Raw genomic sequence first — 13142 nt, forward strand, 5'->3', positions numbered from 1 at the left:
ATTCGCAGTTAACCTCAGGGGTGTTTAACCTCAGGGGCCTTTCCTCTATCCGCAACCTGAGGACGCGCTACGTAGTGGTGATAGGTACCCACCAAGTAGACATTTTGTTAATAAGAAATATAAATTCCTAATGTAAAAGACTTGCATGTGAATTAGGTTTAGTACGTCACACATTAAATTTATAGATATTTTCACGGTGTAATATAATTTGAGGAACATCTATCAATCATAAAGTTATTCGAAAGAAGAATTGATAAGAATATCATTTTAGCATCCAATTAACCTATAGCGTTTACATAATAATTTCAGCGGCTTAAAGTATAAATTTCAGGGGTGAATTTATATCAAAACATAGTTTAATAATTACTGACCTTAATTTACACACATGTGTCTAAACTAAAAAATACAGAGACATAATAAATATATATGAAATAAAGCGAAGATTGAAATGCAACTAAGTAAAAATTATTGACAGAGAATAATATTTCTTTTTGACGAGATTGCTGTCCATTAAAGAATTTTAATAAGGCACATTTTGATCACACACACTGTTAGAAATGTTCGGAAAATTCCGACACATTTACGATACTAAAGTAACTGAAGTTTACGAAATTAATTAGGTTGCGGAAAACGAAATTCAGTAACATTTATGATAAAATTTCTACATTTTCATTTGACTTCAGAAGCAGTTTCTGAAAATTACAAATAGTCTCTGAAAATTAGAAATAGTTTCTTGAAATTACTAAATGGTAAGAGAAATAAAAGTTCTTGTAACGGAAAGAAGTGCGCAGTGGCTTGCGCAGTCTTCGCTTCTCTAGCGTGTTGCGCTAGCAGACGAAGCATGGCGGTTCAGTATCAGTAATAATTAGCGGGTTTGAGAGATTTTGTTATGATATCTTATGGAATGGGGGTACTTTATTCATCTACATAATTTTTTGAACATCACACACCAAACAAAACTGTTGTGTGAAAACACACCTAGCTAACAATTTTTTTTTAAGTCAGGGAATTTCATTGGTCAGGTAAAAGTCAGGGATTTAAAGAAGAAAAAACTTGGATAGGTCAGAGAATTTCTCTAATTTTAAACTGTCAAATAGAATAAATTTTAATTTTATTATTTTGTTTATAAAAGATCCTAGATTAAAAATGTTACCAGTTTCAGATGCTGCTGTTTGAATATTAATATGGTCAGAGAAAACGAAATATTGGTCAGTGTGAAGTTAGTGAGAATTAATAATAATGTTTTGCAGTAACTCTGGTAAAATAATCTTGGTTTAATTTATTTGCATTTTATTTATATTTAATTCTTTTTTTTCAGTTGGTTCCTTCAAAAAATTTTCTTTTTATTTATAAATTTTATAATTTGTTTAGAAATGTAACATTTAAAAAACATCCTTTTCTAGTGAACATTCAATTTTTGTGGGGAAATTCTTTCTTTTTAGTTTGAGAATTTAACCATTTTTGTAGAAAATTGACGTATTTTTCACAACTTTTTCTATTTCACTAGAAATGGCATCTTTCTTCTATGGAAATGCAACGGTTTAGTTTAAAATTCAATAATTTTGTTTGGAAAGTTTTTTTTTGGTTCAAAATTAAACGGCGTTATTGATCATTCACAATTTTGGGTAGAAAATCCAACTATTCCCAAAGAATTTTTTTTTCTTATTTAAAACTCATAAAAAGGAAAGATAAACTTTACATTGATGCCATATGAAAGATTCACCGCATCAAAAATTAACCTTACTGGATAAACTTCATATGAATCGAAAATAATTTCCAATTTTTAACCGTGCCTGGATAATCTTTCGCCTTATAATCGCTCCATTTTTATTCTCGATGTAGCTAGAAATGCGATGGCAGCGCTATCTATCTTCGTTTACCTTCATGAATTTGGAGAGAACTGGGGATTCCCATAGGTCAGATTGTCAGATGATTTTTGCGCGTTTTGCTAAATGGTATTAAATAAGTTATAATTTCTCTATAATAATATAATTTATTTTGGATGAGATATATATCAGTAAGAAAATTTTTTTCGTATTTTCTGTTGCTGATTGCACAAGAGTTACAAAGATTTGTTCACTTCATCTTGACGCACTAGACGAGATCCGAATTATTCTCCTAACCTCATTGAAACTTTCGCCGAAATCCGTTTAATTTTTAACCGTTTCCAAGTCTTAACCGCAACAAATTCTAACTTTTGTTTTTTCTGTGTTTTTTTAAATCTGATGTCCCGATTCATAGCTCAAATCCACTCATACTTTGCCGTTTTTTCATGGCTGTTAAGGATGCCGTAGCAGACGACAGCTTTTATTCCATCGTAGGTTAAACTTTCGCTAAATTCAAAATAAAACCTTTTTGTGATGAAAATTCAATTTTTTTCATTTGTATTTTTTTATATTCGCCTGTTTCAGTAGAAATTTCATCTTTCTTGGGTGAAAATGCTACTGTTTGCTTGGCAGTTTATCTTCTCTCTGTTTGAGGATTCAACTTTTTCTTTTTGAAAATTTTGGTTGACCAACATTGTTTAGAAATCATTTTTCCAACAGAATTTTCTGAAATATGTGACTTGAGTTTTATGCAGTTACCGTTGCTGAAGTTTCCGTTACAGTTTAATAAAATTTAAAAACGCTTTCTGCATAAAGTTTTTGTGACTACACTGAAACAAGCGACTTAACCAAACGTGCCTCATTGCGATGTTATACTGAAAAACAAAATACTACATAATTACTATTTAAACATTTTCCTTTGGTCAGTTTTATAAATAAACTCAGTTATGACCAGGGGGCGGGCGGGAAACAAAATTGTGCAGCCCCCCACTATATCTGCAGTGTGAAGTGCCCCTATAATTAACGCGTACAAAGACTATATTGTATAATAAATACAAATTTGGCATCTCATATGTCAGTGCTGCTTGATAAACATGATTGTCGGTTTTTATAAATAACTGGGATAATCTATTATTTTGACCAGGTACATTGTCATGACGTTCGAGCTCTGCGGCGAATTCACGCCATCGTGGCGGACTACGCAACCTAATGTCAGCAACTCTTACATATGCGCGCTCTGGTGACAGAGGTACTCTTGAATGAGGATGTTTATACCATTTGTCCCAGTTAGACTTAGGCTTTTCATAAAGAATTCCATGTTCAACATAGTCTTTACCTTCAATCATTACAGAAATTCGGCTTCCTGCACGAATGTTATCGAATGGTTCGGATGTTACAGGTAAGGCTCGTGTAGGTGCGGCTGGTGGAGGTTCTGCATCTTCATTTTCCATTGCATCTAGTTTATTAAAAACAAGAAAATATATTATTAATTTTTTCACAATGGAAAAAAATAATTTTTTAAAAATGCAGTGACTTCGTTTCAGAGTCTTGCATATAAGAGAATTTCGATAAAAATTCACAACCATTAGTATTAAAGAAAACGATCAAGCATCATCTGAGAAGCATGTAAGGTTTTAACAGAATCTTAGACACTGGGCTCGCCAAACTAAGCGACAGTCACTTGAAAATTTAATACACAGGGGCCTTATATTCTCAAAAATAAGAACTCCAAATTCTAAGGGACAGTTTATGAAAATTTAAAACACGATTTCCCAACGAAAAAAAAAAGATTTCTTCACTTATTGTTAGATAATCTTTATTTTTTATATACATAATTTCATCTGAAACTCTTTGAGAAATCGCACTCGCTGAGGATTCGAACACTACTATAATACCTAAAATCGTGTATTGTACCGCACGCTCTAACTGCTTTTGCTATCGAAGCACTTAGACCTTGTTTACAAAATCTCGGGAAAGTATTTTAATGCACTATCATATCGAATGTGGTGTTGTGTGGCGTGTTGAGCTTTGAACTATTTTAAATTAAAAGTTGTTGAACTCAATGTTTCTTTGAAGAAAACATATTTCTGCTGATAATGAGTGGTTCTAACTCAAATCCAACATTTTTGAGGGACTTAAAAAAATTATTTGAATAGAATTTTACTCATTTCAAAAAGAATCAATGGTCTTTTTCCATTAAATGTTTAAAAAGTTTATGGACAATCCAATGGTGATAAACAATACAGAACAGAAATGAAGAAACAATAAAGAAAACTTTTTGGTATTTGAATCCAACTCTTGTCTTATATTGTTTGACTTATGTCAGTTTTATATGCGGAATAACTTTTCTGAGGCGAAAATTAAAAAAATATAAAAAAATAAGTAAATTTCGCTAATTTTATAAAGGGATCAACAATTTTTCTTTATTTACATTTAAACCATGTAAAAACTATCTAGAAGTTAAAAATTGAAAGTGATTGAAGAAATTTTTTATCTAAAACATGTTTGATAGGCCAGTTTTAATCATTAGTTAATAACATATAAGCCATTCTAAATAATCTTTAATTATATGTTTCTTTTAGTTCCATTTCCTTAAATATTGTGCTTTTGACAAAAATAATATTTTGCTAAATTTTAAAAAAATATTTTAATAATATTTTGAAAAATTATTTAAAGCTTGTAACTTTTTTCTATGCTGCTATATACTTATTTATTTATATTAGTATCCTAAAAAAGAATTTCACCCTCAAAATTATTCGACGGTGTCAAATAATTTTTAAAAATCAATTGTGTTTTCTTTGAGTATTTAAACAAATTCTCTGAAATATCAACAGAGATTTCTCTCAATCTGAGTGTTATAGAATAGTCACTTAAAATTTATGGGATTATTTTTCTCCTGGTACTAAAATACAAATAATTCATAAAAACCATAAAAATTTTGTTCAAAAATCAGACATTAAAATTTTTTCTCAACATTTCTGATCCTAACCACCAAAAAAAAATAATGAAGAATTAAAATTTTCCAAAATTATTTAACAAATAAATATTTAAAAATTTGACGTGAATCATTTTTTGATAGATGGAGTAGTTTTTGCTTTATTTATAAAGAAACAAATTAAAATACAAATACATTTGTGAACAAACGACAAAAGCTGCGAAAAAGAAATAAATAAACAAAAGTGCATATTTTTGTGTCTGATAGTTCTTGTTATTATTGCTAATAATTGAGGTTAAGTTCCACCAGAAATCGGGCTTTCGCTCGTGATCCCGTGAAACACCTCCCACCACTCACAACTACATCTCCGCGTCCCATCTAAACCCCCCCCCCCACCAACAGCTTGCTCTGGAAAATCTCACTTTTCAGAGTAGGCCCAGATGAGCAAATGGCGTTCAAAATCTAAAACTTTGATTTAAAAATTTGTAATAATATTTCAATTGACAGTTTGCAGAAACATAAAATAATGAACGAGGATGAACATGATTTTTCTACTTTGTAACTAAGGAGAACATTTGGATAATATCTATTTTTTCAGTTATACTCGTTTGTGACAGTCATTAGTTGGCATTCTTTTTCAAATCAAAACAATATATTTTTTTAACATGCTTTAAATTCAAGAGCCTGCTTGATAGTTTGTTTATTTTTAAGATTATGTAGATATAATTTTCCTATGTTTCTTAAAAAAATAAAAAAATATTTCAGAACATCTTAGATATTCCAAAAACGTATCTAGAAAGTTTCATTTTTATTGTTTTACAGAATTTTGTCAAATTTTAGAGAAAATTTGATTTAGCTTAGAACTTGAATTAGTTTAAACAGACTCGAATTATCCATAAAATTGTGTAACTGTTTTCCTGATTTTTTGTCATCAAGAAAAAAATTGTCGCGTATATTTTTTTCAGAATTTGAGTAATGCTTTGAAATGTTTTTAAATTTCTTAAATATTCCCATAAAATTAATTTTATGAAAATATTTTTACATTTTTCTAGGAATCTTAAAAAAAATCACAACTGCGCATCCTATTAAAAAGTGATTCATAAGAAATTCGTAGATCTTTTGAAAATGCACAATTTTTGTCAACACATCTTTTCATTCATTTAGCAAAGTTTAACCGCAAAATGTATTTTTTTTTATTTTCTATTATTTTGTTATGCTTTCAAAATCTGAAGTTTCTATTTTTCAAGAAACTCTGGAATTTGTTTTTTAAGTCGTTGAGAGAAGTTGTGGTATCAAAAATTTTTTCTGATGCAGGGGGTCTCAAAACGTAGAAATTTAACAAAAACTGGGGAGGGGGTCAACCTTTACACAAATTTAATACCTTTTCTGATGAGAATGTAAAAAATTAAATCAATTTTTAAACAAATATTTTAGTTTTTTACCAAATAGAAATAAATTATATCTTGTTTATAATAATGTAACCTAGGCTTATCAATTTTAAATAGTTAAATCCTCAACCAAAATCAGGGTTATTTTCTCTTCATAGAAACGAATTTCCTCTTGCTCTTTTCTGACATAGTTTCAAAAAAAATTATTTTTTCTGCCAGAGTAATGCTCTTGGCCTCAAAAATAACTATGTCCGAGGTTTAACCATCATAGAATCGATAGGATGTCATTCTCATATTAGCAGTTTTATTTTACAAATGCAGCAAAAATCCTATTAACAAATTATTTTCTAGAGAATTCCATCTTTTTTATGTTTAACAATATTTTTTTTATGTGTCCTTTTATAAGAAAGGCAATTTAGTTTTTTTTGGCTTTATTATTTTTTAAGTCGCGGGATTTTCTTTTTCTAAAAGTATGACGTATTTTTATGCAACTTTTCTTGATGCAAAAACTGTTTCGAATCAGTCAAAAAGTATTTATATGCGTAGATCAGAGTTATAAACAAAGAGTTTCTTTTTAGGATTGCACATTAAATATTTAAAAAACATCATATATTTATTTTATTGATTTAGTTCAGTATTAATTATTTCGGTCACTAATCCATTAGTGAACTTTTGCAGGTGTACTCTCTTTAATTTTATAAAATTTCGTGGTATAGATGGAATGGTATTATTGCACAAAGAATCTCAGTACTTCTATTTAGATTCGAGAAATTGTAAGTACATAATTTGTGTGAAGTTACGGCATATGATTTTAAAATTTCGCAATATGCCCTTCATTTTATTACAACATACCTACAAATGACACAAAATCGCATTCAGATAGAGAAATTTAGACAACACATATAACGTGTGCAGACAAGTCTAATCTTTCCATTTTGATTTTCTTTACTTATTTAACTAGAAATTTCATAATGTTGCCTTTTTGTCGTTACGATAAAGATAACACTGGTAAATAATCACGTTTATGTATCAACATCTTTTACATGCCACGTCTCATGTTTCTTCCATATTTATGTAATTTAAATAATCCCCATATACCTTGAAATAATTATAATATTTTCCTTGACATTTTTAGGAACATTTATAGATTTTTCATGAAGCTGAATATAAGAATTAAAAAGCATGATTTTTCTTGAAATCTCAGCAAAATTAATCGTACAAAAATGTTAAATTTCGGGACGTAAAATTTCACATACATTTTTGTTCCTTAAGTCAAAATTCAAAAGTTAAATCCTTGTATCATCTTATATTTTTGAAAGAATTAAATTTAAAAGTATGGCACTCGGTATATACAATTATGAAGTAATAGAAAGGAATCGCTTTCAGATCAGATTGCAGCGACACATAATCTATGAAAAATAATACTTATATTAGTGCATAAGCCCTTTTAATACGAAAGCGTTACGTAAATCTCTACACGTGACTTAATTCGCAGAAATTTAGTTTCTAAACAGTTTTCATGTGTTATCTTATTTGAAGTGCAGATTAAAAAAATTACGATTAAAAGTCATAAAAATATTTATACAAAAAATGTATGGAAATATTTATATTATATATATTTATTTATTTATATTTATTACACTTACTGATTGTAACCAGGATACCCATTGGGGTAAGAAATAGAATGATTATCTTCATTGTCGCAAATGAGGTTCAGCAAAATAAAATTCAAAATTAATTTTGTATAAATTTCAAAAACGTAGACTGGAAACTTCTTGACAGATAATTACTTATGCACTAACCAGTACCTACGTAAAAACAGCTTTATATATTTTCTGAAAGAGTGAAAAATAATTAATGTTTTTTATTCTAGCTCTGACATTGTTCCAAATCATTAAACTTTATTATTCAATCCACCTTCATATATTTTTCTGTCAACACTCACCGATATTTGGCGAGCGTCGAACAAATATAGCCATTGAGCCTAGCGAAATTGTCAAGGGCAGTCTCGGGAAACAGTAGTGTTTATGCATGTGTGTCCGTATTTATATAGGGAAGAGTGGGGGTAAGCTGACAGTTTCTTTAATTTCTTTTTGAATTCATAGAAATTGGTTTGAAAACTTATAACGTATGGTTGGATCGAGAATTTAATTGGCTACAAAATGTTACAAAAGGTATTAAATACGATTCTTTGTTTATTAATTAGAAGAAAATAAGTTACGAGACAGAAAATCAGTTGGGCAAAAGATCATAGGGCTAAGACAACACCCCCGCCCTCCTTCTCTGGTACTAAGCCGGTTTTTGCTCATTTTACACAATTAGCAAATGGATTAGCCCCAATGAATTTATCAGTAGCTCACTTAGCAAGGGATGACGTTATAGCATCCCCAGGATACTACCCCTGCTGCTAAACATGCATAAAATTACTTTAATGTGTATGTAATCGATGCTTTTTAATCGCTCTCTTACGAAAATCTGAAAATTTCCATAATGGTCAAAGTTCTTATGATATTTTTATAAACTCAGTAAACTGATGCCTGAAATGGATACATCCGCAACATCCCTTTTTACAATGAGTATCAGTATCTCAAGTTTTTAGAGTTTTGTACGTATGTGCTGTACAAATATTTCTAACATGCCTGGAGGTAAATTCAGCTACATGTCTGCGCTAGGGTGGTTTCCTGGGGAATTTCGAACACCATCGTTAAAAATATTATGCCATCTGGAAACGTGCGCAGTTGGAAAAAATTAATGAAAGTTTAATTAATTATATTTTATTGGTTTCAATTACTTAGTAAAAGTTTGAACTTACGAGCGAGCTCTGATTTCGTTTGTGTACAGCTCGAACGCTGCGCATCATAAAATTGGCACTATGGGTAAGTGGTGTTGCCTATTGTTAGTCTCCATGCTCGTACGCTGTCACAAAATGGGCTCATCCACGTATAATTTCAAAGCTCTGTTGGTCCCAAAATACGTACTGGACCCAAAAAGTTTTTTGTGCTATTTCATTTATTATTTTTCTTTGTTCGGCCCGCCCCTACAAGGATAAGGAAATCAAGAGCAACAGCCTTAACTACTTAGAGAAAACCTTTTTCTCTAGAGGTACCGATCCCACGACTCGCCGGAGATGAACAACTATTAATGTTGTCTATTAATGTTTTAAATCTCGGCGCTAATTATATAAGTTTTTTGTTTCAGGATTCTACTTTAATTGGCTAATTTGTCTTGTAGTTGGTCGATTATATTTACATGATATTCTCCGTACTCCGAATTTCCGACTACTGGTCCTAAAGTTGGTCCTATGAAGCCAAGCATTCACATTCGTCTCTTTTACATTTTCTTAAGTTGAGTCTTAGTTTTCTACTCTTAGTATTATATTTCGGAGAGTATCCTATTTAATTTCTTGATTTCATCGCCAATCATATTGACTTTGATTATAAGTGTGTCTAATTTAAATTCGTCTAAAAAATCTTCTTTAGTTGATCTCTCCATGCATTTTTCGTAGTTTTTATTGACGTCCCGTAGCGTATCCGCGATCTGTCACTTTCATTTTAACATTTTCTTTTTTTTCAATTCGTCTTTTGTATCTGATGTTATGAAAAGAGCATATACAAAGGCAACATCCAGATCATGTTCCTTCTTTTTGTTTTCTTCTTATTTCTCAACTTTTCACATTATCCTTAATTGACTTGATTGTTTTACAGGAATTTTTTGTAACCTAATACCTTACTCTATGATTATTAATCTTTATGGTTAGGAATAGTGTTATTATTTATTTTCTCAGCAGCTACGTTTAGAGACTTTATAATGTGTCTTCTCAAAAAGCAATATTCACAAGCATTTTTCTACTTATATAGTTTGATCAATATTTTTGTTTCGTTGTCAATGCAGATAACGTAAGTATTTAAGTTTTCCACTTCTCTCTTTTTCTTAATAGTAGACATACATTTTCCCTCGGGAAGCTTTGTCAAAATTTTTGATCCAGCCATTCTGTAAAAGAAATGATTATGTTATTTAGGCTATATATATTAGTCCTGGTCACTCGTAGGCAATCTTTAGTTTATCAACATTCTTTTGCAAACGTTTTCCAATAAAAGTTTCAATGAACGCTGGGTGCTTGTCTAACAAGTCTATTAGTGTATAGGTACTGCGACTTTTGCATTTTAACTTATTTCTTTTTATTTGTCTTTTTACGTACGAGGGCTGTTTGATAAGTCAGTGACTTTTTGAATAAGAGATTTTTTTCGGCAAAAAGCGTTTTATTTCTCAACATAATCTCTTTTTAGTTCGATACACTTAGTTCAGCGTCTTTCCAATTTTTTATTTCTTCCAAATAATAGGTTTTCTCAAGACCCTCAAAATCGGCGTTTGTTTCGGTGATGACCTCTTCATTCGATCCAAATCTCTTACCGCCCAGCTATTTCTTCAGGTTTGGAAACAGGAAATAGTCGCAGGGAGCTAAATCTTGAGAATATGCTGGATAAAGTAGCAGTTCGTAGCCCAATTTATTGATTTTTGCCACCGCAACTAGACACGTGTGCACCCGTGCATTGCCCTGATGGAACAGCACTTTTTTCTTCGACAAATGCGGTCGTTTTTTCATCAAATCAGTATCGAATCTGTCCAAAAGCTCTGAATAATATTGATCGTTGATTGTTTTAGCCTCCTAAAGGTAATTGATGTGAATATTGCCACGTGTGTCCCAAAAAACTGTGGCCATGACCTTATTGGTCGAGAGACCACATTGTTCCTTGCTCTCTGGCGTGTTGTCATGGATCCAAGTTTCGTCCACGGTTAGGAAGCGGCACAAAAACTCGTTCAGATTGCGGTTGAAAATCGTTAAACACTCCTTTGAAGTGCTCACACGGTGGCGCTTATGGTCAAGTGTGAGCAATCCCGGCACCCATCTCGCGGATAGTTTTTTCATGACCAAATATTCATGTAAAATGTGATGTACCCGATCAGTTGAGATGCCTACAGCCTCAGCAACCTCACTCACTTTCACTCTCCTATCGTCCAATATCATTCCATGTATTTTATCAACGGTTTCTGGCATGATGACCTCTTTTGGGCGACTTGAACGTCCGGCGTCTCTTGTACTGTTACGACCACAACGGAACTTATTAAACCTCTTCTTAACCATTGAAATTCATGGTGCAGAGTTTCCATAGTATTTATCAAGCCTTTCCTTCGCTTCATTAATGGTTTTTCGACGTAAAAAATAATGCTTAATCAGGACACGAAATTCACTTTTTTCCATTTTCGTTGAAATTCTCGACGTTATGTGCTTTTAATGGCTGTAAAACACAAACTAAATGGCTCAGGTTGCTCAAGATTTAGCAAGAGTCTATTTATAAATGGCGTTAACGAAATAAAATGCTTATTTGCCGAAGAAAATCTCTTATTTTAAAAGTCACTGACTTATCAAACAACCCTCATATATACTGTCTCCTGCTTTTCCAGTGAAAAGTTTTACTTTACATCCATATAATCGCTTTGACCTCTGCTTTGCTTGAATCAAGTTATTTGCACACTTTATGTTTGATTTGGGATAAAACAGTAATTAACTATGTTTTTTTAATATTTTGCTCAAGGATAATAGGTTTTGAGGTTTTCAGTTATTTAGTCTGGGATAGTGTTTGTGAATTTACTACAATTCGCCTGAAATATTTCAAGATAAAGTTCTTTGTTTTATGTTTTTTCACTAGAATTATCAATGGCAAACAATTTTGTTTAACATAACCTTATTCTTACAAACACGTGGTCAGAACATAATCTTAATTCGGTGGTAGTGGTAATCGCACTTCTGCCGCTCGTTAAACTACCCGCCGCAGCTGTGCTCATAATTAATCTCCCTTTACATGCTGGACACAAATGTAGTCTGCAATCACTGCAACTTAGACATTGCAAGAGGATCTCTCCATTGTCCACGTGGTGTGTATTACCACCCTGGTTGCATCTAGCCAGCTACCAGTAAAAAATCAGGGAAGAGTAAATGTTGCGAATACAAACCCCGATCCTTTTCTTCTGTATTCAGGAATACTAATACCTCAGCTTGCAATGATAAAGGTCACGAAAGGAGAGAATACCTAGAGGAATTACTAAATACCACACGAAGACTACATCAGACACTTCTCGCGTTATTTGACGGAAGTTTTCGCTAAAGTATCACGTTAGAAAAGTTTAATATTGCCTGGATGTCTGGGCTGGAGCCAAAACCTTGATCACGAATATAGTCCGTTTCTCGAAGTCTTGAAGAACGTTATCAGACTTAGTGTTTAACGGTCGCCTAGTCACTTGTCTCTTGCAGAAAAATTGTTTTTATGGCTTGTATAACCAGAAATCTCTAAACTTTTTCCTACTTTTTGCATCTAGGGGAAAACTGAGACGTGTAGGATTAATTCAGAGGCCATATTCGGATTCAGCGGCTCAAAATCTAAAAGGTTGGCCTAGTCACTTGTCTCGTGCAGACTACTTTTTTTGTGGGCGTGTGTTATCAAATTTCTATCTACATCAAACATGTGTACTTGAGGGTTACCTTTCGGGCACACTTGGATCGTTGATAAACTAACACACTTGCTCGCTGATAAAGGTGAGCAACTTCATTGATTCAACAGGCATACTCCCAGGGACTTTACCCTCCGTATCAGACAACCTGTTCATCGGACACGTCCTCATCAGAAACTCCTACTGTGACGTGCCCTTTGGTGCTAGTTACGGACCTTATGGACTCAGCGAAAATACACCCGCCTGCAATGTTCCCTTGCTCCCATTTTATTCTCATGTTGTATTTTTGGTCAGTTACAAGGGGTTATCGATTGGTTCAACTCGACAAAACACCAAAAGAACCGATCGAACAAGCGAAACCCCTAAAAACTCAGACTTCAGCCATATACACAGAAGCTCCTCACATAGGGCGTGCATTTATCAAGCACGGACCCCCAAATTAAAGAACCCAACGCTTTTCATGAAGCAACCCGAGCAAATTCATCA

At 32.3% G+C, this 13142-nt stretch overlaps 1 pseudogene; it reads right to left on the reverse strand.

Moving 5' to 3' along the window:
- Positions 1-10815: 10815 nt before the first annotated feature.
- Positions 10816-12933, reverse strand: LOC117183023 (annotated as a pseudogene).
- Between the last annotated feature and the right edge of the window lie 209 nt (positions 12934-13142).

Source organism: Belonocnema kinseyi, chromosome 2 (assembly GCF_010883055.1).
Source record: "Belonocnema kinseyi isolate 2016_QV_RU_SX_M_011 chromosome 2, B_treatae_v1, whole genome shotgun sequence".
Lineage (NCBI taxonomy): Eukaryota > Metazoa > Arthropoda > Insecta > Hymenoptera > Cynipidae > Belonocnema > Belonocnema kinseyi.